This window comes from Rousettus aegyptiacus, unplaced genomic scaffold, assembly GCF_014176215.1.
Source record: "Rousettus aegyptiacus isolate mRouAeg1 unplaced genomic scaffold, mRouAeg1.p scaffold_m13_p_7, whole genome shotgun sequence".
NCBI lineage: Eukaryota > Metazoa > Chordata > Mammalia > Chiroptera > Pteropodidae > Rousettus > Rousettus aegyptiacus.
In genome coordinates, this window is record NW_023416310.1 from 76028104 (window position 1) to 76042052 (window position 13949).

The 13949-nt window shown below is 54.4% G+C and overlaps 1 protein-coding gene across 1 annotated transcript in view; it reads right to left on the reverse strand.

Moving 5' to 3' along the window:
• Positions 1 to 13949, reverse strand: part of KCNIP1 (potassium voltage-gated channel interacting protein 1) — a 247124-nt gene that overhangs the window by 188420 nt on the left and 44755 nt on the right. The gene's annotated exons all lie outside the window — the stretch shown is intronic.

Consider the following 13949-nt stretch of genomic DNA (forward strand, 5'->3'; position numbering starts at 1 on the left):
TGTGTCGGGTGGGAGAGGACGTGACAATAGAAGACGGAGCAGCAGGAGAAGAAAGAGACCGCGGGAAGCCCAGGAAGGGACGAGAGAGAGCGAAGCCCTGAACACTGCGGATTAAGACGAAGGAGCACGGGGGCCTCTCTGGTGGGTCTGGTGACGGGGCAGCCACGCGGACCTGGGCGAGTGCCGTTCTGTGCGTCGGGGGGATCTGTGGAGTGAGCCGGAGCGCAAGTAGAGACGATGAGAGAGCCCCAGCTATGGGGAGAAGTTTGACCACGACCCGGAGGACAGACGTGAAGCTATGTGCCAGTAAAGGCGGGAGGAGTGATGGGAGTAACCTATCTTCTTCTTCTTCTTCTTTTTTTTTTTTAACATTTTATATATTTATTTATTTGTTTAACATTTTCCTCCTTCCCCTCCCCTCATTTATTTTTTTTTAAATGAAACACATGAATATGTTTTTAAGATATATTGTTGAATAAAAAAGTAGTACAGGCTGTTAGATAGAATAAATCTCTTTGTGTAAAAATGGTGGAGGATGGTGGGTTATATGTGCATGAAAAGAAAATTTTGGGGAGAACACATGAGAAACCAGTAACGGTGGTTACCTGGGGGAATGGGCTTGGGGTTTCACCTTTTCCCTCCTATATTGGTTGAATTTTTTTAATCATAACCATGCATTTTTAATAATAAAAAGCTATTAATTTGATGCCCTCAAGGGAAGCTCTTGGGCACTAGAGATATTACTCAAAGGTTTCTTTGGTTTTTAAAATTAATATTCAATTTATTAAAGTTACAAATTCATACAGATCCAAATTCTTTCATAAACTTTAAAGTTCAATTTACAAATCTTATTATTTATTTATAAGCCTGGCAAATTTTAACAATTACTTTTAAGGGTACCTTTGAGGAATGTTTCTTCTTATTTACAAATGTGTTTAATTAAATTTCCCTAAACATTGTAAACTGCATTTATAGATTTAATATATTTGAATCTCTTTTTAAGTACTTCAATTGTCTAACAAACCTTCTCAAGGATTTAAGTAATTACTATAAATATAATTCATGAAACTTATAAATATGACACATATTATATTCTCGTATATGTTCTATTAATTATTTAAATTGAGGAAGATTTCAACTTAAATCTGAATTAATTCTAAACCAATTGCTCGATTAAACATTTCACATTAGAATGGAAAAGTTAACCTATGACTCTACAAGGCTACATTGTCTCAAATATATAAATACAACTTACTTCAAAGCACAGGTGTTTTAGTGCAGAGGGTTTGGTGTCTTCTACATTCCTATACTTAATTCTAAATCTTCCCAGAGTTAAAAGACGCTCACCTACTGTGGGCTGAACTCCTAGCTGATGGAAAAACTATCCCTTCAGTATATATAGCTGGACTACATTTCCCAGGCTCCCTTGCAGTTAGGTATGCCCACGTGTCTGAGTTTTGGTATCAGGGTAATGCTGGCCTCATAAAATAAGTTGATGAATGTTCCCTCTTCTATTTTTTCAGAAGAGTTTTATGCTTCTCTCTCTCTCTTCTCTCTTCTCTCTCTCTCTCTCTCTCTCTCTCTCTCTCACTCATTCTCTCCTCTCCTCTCCCCCTGGTACTCCCATTATGTGTATATTTAGTGTGCTTAATGATGCCCCACATTGCTCTAAAGCTCTGTTCATTTTCTTAATTCCTTTCTCTCTGTTCTTCAGATTGCCTAATCTCTATCAATCTATCTTTGAGTTCACTGATTCTTTCTTTTGCGAGGTCAAATTTATTAAGCCTCTCTAGTATTTCTTATTTCAGTTATTCTACTTTTCAACTCCAGGATGCCTATTTTTAAAAAAATGATAATTTCTACCTCTTCGACACTCTATCTGAGGAGCCTCTGTCATCGTACTCCCTTTGCTTCTTTAATTATGGTTCCCCCTTTTTGTTCTGTGAACAAATTTATAATGGTTACTTTGAAATCTCTGTCTATTAAGTCAGATGCCTGGGTCCTCTCTAAGACATTTTCTGTTTCCTGCTTTGTTTTCCCTTGTATGGGCCACAGTTTCGTGTTTCTTTGCATCTCTTACACTTTCTGTTGGAAACTAGACGTTTAGGTAACGCGTTGTAGCGGCTCTGGGTATGGTTCCCCTTTCCGTCCCATCCCTGTGGCTTTGTTGTGGTTTATCTGTTTAGCGACTTGGCTGGGCTGTTTCAGGGAAGGCTGCTTCCCTACAGTGTGATGTCTCTGACGCCACTCCTCAGAGGGCTCAGCCTCGGGCATGCACATGGTCACCCTGGGATGACGTGGTTTTAGCATGCTTCTCGGATGGCCTCTTTTCCGGGTCTGTTAAACTCTTTGCGCCTGTTGGTATCATGAACTGCAGATAGATGGGTTGACAATGGCCCAGAGCATAAGTGGCTTCGCATTCCGATCCAATTAAATCTGGGCCCCTCTCGGTTCATTTCTGCTGAATTCTATTGGTCAAACAGTCAAGTGCCTCCCATATTTCAGGGGAGAGGACACAACCCTAGTCTCAACGGGAGGATTGTCCAGATGACACTGCAGATGGGCATGCGGGGCCTCAAACTCTATGATTTCCTCTGCCCACCTGCCGCTGTCATGCTCCACGCCACCCCGTAGAGCAGAGCCTGAGGCCCTGAGCCAGGCGTCTCCCTGGAGGTCAACGGTTCAGGATCTAAGCTGCTTCACATGGGGCTGGCATCTGGGCAGGGGTTTTGAGCCCAGCTCCACCCAGGGGACTGGACCTAGGGCCAAGAGACATTAAACGGAGATGAAAATGATGGCTAAGTAGGAGTCCGCCTGCTAGCGAGCATCCGAGAAGACTCACAGACGCGATCCTCTCGGCGAAACAGACCTTCTAGAGTGAGACCCAGACAGGACTAGATAGCGGCTGCGGAGGGTGAGGAGAGTGGCAGAGAGGAACACACTGATCGGGCACCACTTACGCACAGCACATCCTTGGCACACCGTAGGTATTCATCTCACATCACCAGCTCAAGCATCCCAACGGGCCAGGTACTAGGCACTGACGGAAATGAGGCCAAGAAGGCTCAGAGAGGAGAAACAACGTGCCCAAGATCACGCAGCTGATTGGAGGCCGAACCAGGACTGCAAGGAAATCCCTCCGACTCCTGTTCTTTACGTGATGCGCCCCACAGTGACTTTTAGCGCCTTTGAAAAGCAAACTGGAGCCCAGAACGTGATTTCCTTCCTCTACAGGGCCGGGACGTGTGCCTGCTGTCGGGGGGCGGCCCGGCGGCGGCAGGTGCCTGCAAACTGCATCCCCCCCACCCCTCGGCACTAATCCAGCGCCTCGAAAGACACGGCAAAGACGGTCAGTCACACTGAAACAGGGGCCGCTCCTGCTAACGCGGTAACTTTCCTTGAAAGGGAAATCGAGAAACTAAGCGACCGGGCGATATCCTTTTAACAGCCGCTGCGTGGAAACGCATTTCGAGAGCAAATGCTCCTTCAGAAAAGATTATTTCTAATGTTCTTTCGCGTCGTCAATGTGGAGGGCGAAAGAGAATGCGTATAGAAGACCAAAATAACACAGAAGTTTGACCGGGGAAAATGTCGACTGCGCAAATGTGTGATTTAAACTGCCGAAGAGCTAGCGCGATTTCTGATGCCAAATATACTTGATCGGGAATAACCCCGTCCCTCAAGAAGGCTCCTAATTTGCTTTATTGCCTTTTTAGATTTGTCCCCTTTCATTTTCTAAAATATAATCATAGTTCAGCAACTCCATCTGTGCCCGACCCAGCGACGAATTCTGGGTGGTAATGAAGCGCAACCAGCGAATAACAATTCCTTAATCACACTGTTTCCTCTGTTGTCGCCTCATTTGGAATTCATGGTTTCCAGAAAATTCAATTATATTTGCAATTTCGTCAAGAAATTACTCCGATAAATAACTGACAGCGTTAGCGGTTCCCTCACTTGTCAGGCGCCGGGCAAAAGCACGAGGGGAGAAAAGAAGCGGCGACAAAAGACAAATTTGATAAAAAAAAAAAAAAAGCCTCATCAAGAAGTTTCGCTTTCTGGAGAGGCGAAGGGGAAGGGCGACAGCTTCACGGCCGCAGATGTGAGCTCGGCCTGCGCATGGGGTGTGCCGACGGGAGCCCCTGGGCAAAGCTTCCTCGTAGGTCGGGCCTGGCCTGATGTCCCCTCTGGAGCTGCCACTGGCTTCTGCTGACATTTGTGGTGCCCCCGGCCCTCGCTCGTTCCAGGCGGGAATTTATGATGGGCCATCGGTGACCCACTGCCACATTTATCACCCCAAGTTTCACCTTGGATTTCTGTTGCCGCACACCCCAGGTGCTTTCTGGGTGGTGAGGAGGGGCTTTCCCTTGACTTTAGTCTTGCCCATCAAGATTCTCTGAGTTTCTGAAAAGAAAATTCCTCATCGTCCATAAGGCAGGCTAACCTCTATTGCGCTTGTACTTCCTTCGGGGTGGTTCAGCCCGTTACCCGTCCACCGTCAGGGAGGACCCGAGGCCCACAGGGGCGTCTGTGATGTGCACTCACAGCCCCAAATCTGTCCTGGTCTCGGTCCCATGTGCTACCAACCGAGCCTCTCTCCGCATGTTTCCATGGGAAGCAGGAAATAGAAATGGAGTCGCGATGGTACCCACTGGAATGGAGCGACATCACTGGGCATTTCTGATGCTGGCCTTGCGGACAGTTACCAACTCCCGGCAGCCACCAGTTCGGGCCCGCCCCAGGGCGGCTCCCGGGACAGACAAGGACCTTGCCGCGGCTCGGGAAGCAGATGTAATCACCCAATGACAACATGTCTTTTGCAAGGAGCGTTTGCTCCAGGAGACAAAAGCTTCCTTCCTCCTCACCTCCACACCCACAAAGCCGAGACAACGCTCTAGAAAGCAACGTCGTATTCGAGGTTCTCTGCTCTGGCATGAGCTCCCTGTCTGAAATATATTTCTCGCCCTCAATTAGTTTGCAGATATTTTTAGCTTAAGCGTTTTTTTTTATATGAATTCAGGGTGATGGGAACGAGACGACGTCAATGCCTTTTAGTCCAAGACCTCCAGGGACAAACTTGAGTTGAAGAGAGCCGGGTTTATTGACTCAGTGCCGCAGAGAGGAGAACGCACCATGGGGGCAGGGGGTGTCTGAGCAAGAGGGTGTATGAGGAGGTTTAGTAAAGGACTTAGGCTCCGCTGCGTGAATTTGGGGAGGGCTCCAGGAAGCAAGGCTTCACCCTGGATTGAACGCCATCAGGTGGCGAGGGAAATGCTATCATAGGGGATTTTTATAAATCGTACCTGGAAGGCAGAAGGAATGATATCATCACTGGTGAACAAGTAGCAAGCAGTCACTCAAATTAGCCAGAAAAGGGGGACGTTGGTCATTTTTACGGTTTGGAAAATGTTTAGTTTTTGTCTGTATTTAGACATGATGGCGAAGTGGGCTTATCTGCGTCTTGCTCCACCCTGGTCAGCATAGCCTGATGTCCAGCAGGAACTTATTATGTTCAGCAGGAACTCTAGGGCCCGGCTGTGAGTGCCAGGCCGGCTCCCTTCTGCGGGGGCCAGCTGTCTCTTTCTTACTGATAAGCTTCTTCGAGGTCATAAACACCTTCCTCATCTCTACGTTCTCAGTAATTTCACACGTTCTTCTAAATATCATCGAGCCCCTCCTCTACTGTGAGCGTCACGTCCTGGGATGACAGAAGTGCACGAGTCAGCCATAGCTCAGCCCCCCCGGTCCTGCAGAGGTGACGAGTGTCCTGCTGGAGGACGTTATCAGCCCCCAAAATGGAAGGCACCCTGCATGGCCGGGGGACCCTTCCTGCAGGAGCTGAGCCTTAGAGGAGCCGTGAGAACAAACAGGGCCGGAGAAGGAGGGGGGAGAACGTGTTTTCGGCGGGGCAAGCAGCTGGGGCAGAGCTTAGATGCTTGAGACTTGAGAGGACAAGTGGGTTATTGGGGCAAAAGTGAGGGTGGACGGTGGGCAGGAGCTGGACCAGGGGACGCCTCGCAAGCTCTTCAGAGGAGTCTGGGTGGAATTTAGCCTCTGGGCGAATGAGGGAGAGCCACGAAAGGTTCCCAGCTGCGACACACATGGTCCCCTGTGTTTTACACGGAGAGAGGCTCCCAGAGCGCCTGGGAGAAAGGAAGACAGGCGTCGGTGGCTGAACGGAGCATCTTGCTTTGGGAGACGTGACCCCAGGCCCCGTACCCAGGCTTCCAGGCAACGCAGCAGGAGAAGGAACTTTACGGTGAGGGGGGCCTGCGGGCAGAGTTGAGAGACCCGAGCCACGGCTGAGCACCTGGCACCTCTGCTGCTTTTAACATTGGCTGACGTCCGCTCGGCACTTGGCAAACCCGCTGGGCGCCGTTCCAAGTCCTGTACGTGGATTATTGGGTTTCTTCCTCACCATGCTCTTAGGGTCAGGTGCTTTTTGTTGTTGTTGTTGTTTGTTTTTAGCCCATAGTTATAGGTGAGGAAACTGATGCACAGAGAGGTTAAGCAATTTGCTCAAGGTCACCCAGCTGCTACGTGGCGGGGCTGGAGTCCGACCTGTGTCAGGATCTGTGTCCCTCTCCTCAGGGCTCCGCAGAGCCCTCCGAGTGCCCGCTCTGCTCTGAGCTCTCTGCACGTGGTGTCTCCTCTGGGCCTTGCAGAACTACAGACCGAGGATGTGTGGCTTGCAGGGCGACGGAGTCGGGGCCCAAATGCAGCCGGAAAGGGAAGGCCACGTTCAAGAGCGGAAAAAGGGACCGGCAGCTCAGCAAGTCATGGGGAAGCTTTTGAACCCAGAGAGTGTGCCCATTTCGGGTCCAATGTGCCCAGCACGGGGCTCGCCGGTTTGGCACTAAAAGTCTGACATCGCTACGCATGAATGCACGTGTGAATAAATAAATGAAGAATGAATGAATAAAACAACTGGACCGCCTATCTTTGAAACAGGTAGTAAGGGAACGTGGTGGAGTTGAGACAAGCGCGAGCCGGGGCCCCATTTCTGAGAAAGGTCTGTCGTACAGATGCCGCGGCAGTGTTAACAGCACTGGGGGAATTTGCTGCCTTGAACTGAGCATGAACCGAATCGCTGCCTCTGCCCGCCCCGGCTGTGTGACCCTGGACGGTCATTAAAGCTCTATGAGCCTCAGTTTCCTCACCTGTAAGATGATGCTCACTTTGGAGGGTTCTTTCCAGGATTGGAAAGTACATTTTAAGTGCCCGTCGGGGTGTGAGGCACAGAACGGGTGCCGGGTGGACGGCAGTGATGATCAAAGGTGGTCATTTTATACACGTCGCAGACCGCTGAGAAGTGCGGCTCTTTTCCCGCGACGGGAGGAAGGCAGGGGTCAGGGTCAGGGCTGCGAATCGAGGCCGGACCAGCTCCCGCACTGTTGTTTGTCTGAAATGTCCTTTCACTTGTGGCTTTACGTCTTGCCCATTTTTAACAACCCTTAAATAAATGGTACGTCTTTAGTAATTGTCCTCTTTGGTGGTCAGTGTTCCTCAAGCAACTATCATCATTAAAGAGTCACCATGGCAACGCGCCCTCTGAAGAGGCTTGCAGCTGGCCCGTCCTCCAAATGCCTGGGGCTTCCACGACCGGGCAGAGGGACAGTGGCAGTGGCAGGGTCTGAAACGTGGGTGTGGGGGGGGACCCCGGGGCCTCGTACCCAGAAGATACACAAGAAATGCTGGTGGAGGTGTAATGAGGCGGCACCGCTCAGGGGAGTCCTGGAACAGGGCAACCGCCCTAAGTCCAAAAATTTACGGTGTCCCGTGCTGCTGGGAAGTGACGGTGAGGGCTCCACGGGGGGTTCTTCTGGCCTGAGGTGGTGCCTGCCATTCATTCATTCATTCATTCATTCAATGATATTAATAAGCCAGATGCTATTATACAATGATAGAGATGCAAATTTCTAGTCTCATATAGCTCACAGAGTAGTGGGGAAGACGTGGAAATAAACGGAGAAGACGCTGCGGGGCAAGGGCTGCGAGGAGGCGCACACGGAGCGTGAGCGCGAGTCCTCCGGAAGGCCCGGGGTGCGGGCGACCGCGCCGGGGGGAAGGAACGCCGCGTCGAAGCCGCAGGGTGCGAGCGGATTGGATGACGCCAGCTGGAAGCCCGACACCGTCTGTCTCCGTCAGGGTCTCATCTGCAAGCAGTGAACACTAGGCCTGGCTCATCTGAGCAGACAGGGGATTGATTAGTTGGCTCGCTGGATCTCCGAGAGCCACGAAAATCAAGGTGGAGGCCGTGAGTCAGGAGCAAGCCCCGGGACAGCAGCGAGGGCCCGGGAAGACGCCCCCGCCTGGCGGCGTACGCCCAGGGGCGGCCGGCACCGCCGAGGCCGGATTCCGGACGCCGCACCCGGACGCCGGACGTGGCGGCTGCCCTGCCACTCCCCTGCCACGAACGGGTTCCGTGCGATTCCTGAATCTTCGAGCCGCAGCTTCTGTGTCGAGCCCGGGGGCCAGAGGGTTTGGCTGACGGCACCTAGGCTCACCGTAGCTGCAAGGGAGGCTGGGACACAGGGCGTTTGGCGTTTCCGGCTTTCTGGTGGAAGGTGGGCTCTGTCTCATAAAGGGATGTCTGTGTGAGGATGGGGGTTCCCAATCTAGTGCCAGAGGGCTAAGCGATGGCAGTGAACTAATGGAAGGGACGGTCGTCTCCATAAATAACACAAGAGAATAGAGAGAATGTAGGGAGCGGAGCAGTACTGAGATGGACGAGCAGCAGAACGGGCCGATGCCAAGGTCCAAACTGGAACCTTGGGACCGCGATGCGGTAGGAACCACTTTGACACCCACGTGAGTGACGCCGACCTCGAGCCGCTCTGTCCCCAAGGTGTCAGATGGACCAGGAGAACATAGTGGCTCTCCACGGGTAGGGCTGTCCTCCAAACACCCTGCTTCCCGTCACTGGTCACCAGTCTAACCCTTCTAGAAGCAACTGCCATGTCGTATTGGTAATGACGTGCTGGATACTTCAACCAGCAGGGCCGCGATTTCACAGCTGAGTCTCCCCCCCGCCCCCCAAAACATCCCCTCAAACCTTTCCAGCTCTAGCCTAAGGAAATAGCACGCCTCCTGCAAAGTCCGGGTGGATGTGGAAGGTCTTCGGCCCCCTGAGGATGGGAGAAAGTGCTGAGGGAGTCCGAGGAGGCAAACCTTAACACCTCAGGAGCACTGGGGAGCTATACGCGGGCCTCACTTAAAGAACGGAGCGTCTGGACGCTGATCTCTTGTGAAAGGATTTCTGGTCTCCAGGACTGGACACACTAAATCCCTCTAAGACCCTTATCCCTTAAATAGAGCTACCGGTGACATCCGTATTTCTTCTTGTCCTATATGGTTTTAGTTCCACCGTACTCTCTCCTTTTAGATGTAACTCATTTTGCTACGGATTTGCGTCATTCTGCTGTTCTTCTAAGTTGCTGGTGCCGGACGGGAGAAAGGTGTTGAGAAAGTCCACATTCACCTGGAATCCTCATTGCTTGCGGTCGGTGGAATAATGGCCGCCCCCCCCCAAAAAAATAAATGTCCATGTGCTAATCCTTGGAACCTCTGAATTATTACGCTGTCTGGCAAGGAGGAATTAATGTTGCAGATGGAATTAAGTCTGCTGATCGGCCAACTTTAAAATAAGATTCTTTTGGATTTTTATTCAGGTGGCTGCTGGGTGATTACCAGGAGCCTTCAAATATGGAAGAGGGGGCCGGGAGAGTGTGGCTCAGAGAGAGATTCGAAGAGTCCGTGCTGGCTTTGCAGACGGAGGCAGGCAGCCACGAGCCAAGGCGGGCGGGAAGGCGGCCCTGAAAGGGGAAAAGGCAAGGGAACGCATTCTTCCTGGGCGCTTCCCGACAGAACCGACCCTGCTGAAACCTTCGTGTGAGCCCAGCGAGACCCAGTTTGGACTTCTGACCTCTGGGACTGTCAGATAGATAATAAATCTGTGTTGCTTTGAGCCACTGAGCGAAGAAGGTTCATTTATTACATCAGCAGCAGGAAAGAATATGGTGTTCACTGTCAGGGCTTCGCTAGCAGGTAAGTAGCCACCGTGAAGAAGTCAGGATGGAGACCCTTGAGGACAGAGAGTTCCGAATAGGGAACAAATGCCAAATGTTGTGCTCCACGGCCCTGGCCTCAGCAATTAGTTCGGGGGTGGACACACCACAGAAGCTGCTTGATCAGCAAGAAGCCCAGTGAGATTTCCGGAGCGGCTGCCGAAGACCCCTGGCTCTTTCCCAGGGGACTCGAACCTGCTGGTCCACCTCCTCCGGAACCACCGTGGGGCGGGGAAGCCTGCGCGGGGACGCAGAGCCAAGGGATGGCGAGCAGCCGGCCCCGTCGCCGTCCCTGGGCTGCTGGGCCCAGCAGCGCCTGCAGCCCTCCCCCCCGAACTTGCTAACCGCGTGAACCGTCCTCGTCACGCAGGACGCAGGCCAGTGCGAACGGGGGCTTTCGTCGCTTGAACAGAACAGGGTCCTCGTGGAAACGAGCTCGCTCTGTCCTCGCGGCACCCCAAGGCTCCCGGAGGCCTCCCGGAGTTTTGCAGGGAGGTGTCGGGGACGGCTCCCTCCCAGAATCGCTTTGGCTTTTTTTTTTTTTTTTGTCCTCTAATTAGCTGTGTGACCTCAGAGGTCCCTTCCCTTAGGGTCCTCAGTTTTCTGATCTGTGAAAATAACAGGCCCTGCTCTGGGACCCGTGGCACCCCGTGAATTTCTTTTTTCCAGGGCCTTATTGTAATTTTCTATTTAATTATCGTATGGACGGCCAGGGAGAGCCCGTTGTTTGACGGGAGGGCTCTGAGTCCCGTTGGGTCTGCAGACTCATGTGCCCCCAGGAGCCCCGTCAGTGAGCGGAAGGGGTGCCACTCGTGACTGTCCATGACTGAACTGGGGGCTGGGGCTCTGAGTCTGTTGCCAGGATGTTTCGGGGTTCGCTAGGCCCGGAAATACTGAGGTGGCAGCTCCGGCAGACTCGGCCGCCCTTCCCCAGGCGAGCTGGGAGGGCCCTGCGCCATGCTGGAGCTCGGCCACCCCTCTCCCGGCCCAGCGAGCACCAAGTCTCCTTACTGAGAGGCAGCGGAAGGTGACATGGGGACAGATGCCAGGCTCGGCCCCGCCCCCGCCCCCCCACCACGCCGGCTCTCCTGACACATTTCAGGAAGGCGCTGCAGGGCAGGTGGTGAGGAGACCTGGCTGGCAGGCAGCCTGGGGCCCTGGCGCGGGGCCGAGCCTGCACGCCGCTCCTCACCTGCGCCCGCCTGCCAGTTCGCCTGCCAAGCCTCATAAACGCTGCAATTTGTGGAATTAAAATTTCCTCCTTATTTGCATCCGGCAGCATGGCGGCCGGGAGCGGAGGGAGGGGTAGGCTGAAGGGTTCTGGTTGGCCTTCAGGCCTACGGCGGGGATGCTGAATGCCACGGACCCCTCCTGCCCACCTGACTCCAGAGACAGATCGTCCACGCACCATGGGCTCCTCCGAGGGACACAGGCAGGGGATGGACACGGGTGGCGGGGAGCACAGGCCGGGGTGCTTGGGGGGGCCGTGGAGGAGCCCCCCTGCAGGACAGTGCCCACCACACCCCCCTCGTCACTGCTGGGAGGCTTGCCGCCTCCTCCCATCCTCACACGCAAGCCAGAGGCAAATTCAGCCACCACGCCCGGTGTCTCAGACCCGGCTTCCGGAAGCGGACGCTCGGATGGAAAGTCCGTGTGCCAGAGATGAATCAGCCAAGCGCCTCGAGGAGAAGCCAAAGACCGGGCACGAAGCAGCGCACGAGGAGGAGGGCGAGACACGGAGCCGCGCGGCGAGCTCAGGCCTGGCCCCGCGGGACCTCAGGAGGCCTCTTGGGCTCCGGGCACGGGACCTGGGCTTGCCCGGCCCCACACGTCCTAGGCCAGTTTCCTGGGGGCCGGATACAGGAGAGCGGGACGCAAAGTCCCAGGCCGCTCAGGCCCGGAGCAAGTTAAAAAGCAACTCTAGCAGCTGCGGACAGTTAGGGACTTGAGGGGACTAGTGACCTCCAGAGGGCCAGGAGGGCAGGCTTGGCACAGAGGGCAGGCCCGGAGTCTGAGCACAGGAGTCCTGTCTCCTGCGACCCGAGGGGCTGGCAGGGACAGCTCGTGGCTGAGGGAGGGGGCGGAGGAGAGGCAGTGCCAGCCGGTGGCGGCGGGGAGGTGGTGCACTGTGGGGCCTGGATGCCACTCGGAGGAACCGGGCCACCGTGAAGCCTGTGTTTCTGGGGACACTGGGGCTGGCACCAGAAAAAAAACAGCAGTGGCTTTGTGGGGGGGCCAAGGCCAGGAAGGACAGAAAGCGGAAGGGCTTTTTCCGGCGGCGGGTCGTCCGCTGAAGGCCCGGCCCGAGGACAGCCACTGCACAGCAGCCCCGAAGCCTGTGCAGGGGCCCGGAGGGGAGGACGCGGCGGCTGGTCCGGGGTCACCATGCAGTCCCCTCTAACGGGGGCACAGCATGGGAGAGTGGGGTGGGGCTTGGGGGCCGCCCGCCTGCTGGGGACCCTGTCCCGAGCGGCTGGCTGCTCGTGGCTCTGGACACAGCCCAGCTTCGAAGGGGACGGCTCCGTTCTGCCCGTCACCCCACGCCCTCTCTCTAAGCTCACTGATGACACTTGTCCTATGCTGGTTCTGAGCCTGCCTACTCGGGTCAGACTGTCCCCTGTCAAACCCGTGTCAGACTGTCTGTCCCCTGTCAAACCTCGCGCTTCTGGGGCAGCCACTTGACCTCTCTGGTCGGTCGCTAGGTTCGTTTTGAGGACAGTGGCTGGTGGACAGAAAGCAACAGGGACTTTTTTTTTTGACCAGCCTAGCGGGGCTGCTGTGAGGCCCAGAGACGATGGCCTTGCGGGGTGTGTGGGGTTTGTGGACCCCGAGGAGCTGGGCTGCCAGTTGCTCTTGTCTGTCTAGCCTTGGCCTCTGTGGCGGAGAATGGGGTCAACAGGCTGATTCCCAAACAGGAAGTCTGAGGCGAAACAGCACAGAAAGCAGAAAGCAGAAAGCAGGAGCGCACACAGACACACAGACACACAGACACACAGACACACACAAGAACCTGTCAGGAATGCAGATTCTCAGGCCCCGCCCCGGACCTCCAGCATCGCAGCCATCTGGGTTTCCGTGAGCCCTCCCGGGGGTCGTTCTGACGCCTCCTCAAGACTGAGAACCACTGAGCGGGACAGGTGGACCCTCCCGGTCCTGGCCTCAGGCCTAGAGGCCGTCCCTGTCACCCTGCACCCTGTCACCCTGCATGAGGCCTGCCACCCTCTGAGATGGCCGCCGAGCCCTTTCTGTTTGTCCGGCTGAGCAGGCATTGGCCCCGTGAGGATCCACCTTGTGACACAGCCTGACATTGCTGCGTCCTTTTCTCTCCTGGGAACAGAAGAGCCTGGAACGGGCCCCTCCTTTGCATAATGGCTCTTCTGTCCCCTTCCCTCGCCCTAATGAATTGCTGTGGAATACGATTTCCTGGTCTGGCTGCCTGGAGCGGTGTGGCTCTTTAACTCTGTGGGTCTCAGAACGAGGGGCGCGGCAGCTCGTGACAATGCAGATGTCCACCCCCACCGCTCCCTAGTTCCAGAATCGTGTACTGTGGCGGGAGCTACATTTATATTTCACAAAAAATCTGAGGCCCGGAGGGCAGGTTCTGGGTCGCTGAAGGGGTGAGCATGGGGTGGCAGCCTGACAGCATTCTGTGGGCGCTGGGCGCCGTGTGGTCCCTCAGGCGGTGGTGGGCTCCTTGGGGGTGAAACCGGGAAGGTGACGGTGGGAAGGGGGAGACAGGGGTGCTGGTCCTTGCGGGACTGCCCTCCCAGGCTCTGCAGGCCGCCACCTGCGTGGGCACCATGCACATTTTCTCATTTAGTTTTCCTGTAACCCATGGGGTAGGGTAGGGAGGGGGCTTCATCTCCGACGTCACAGGTTAAG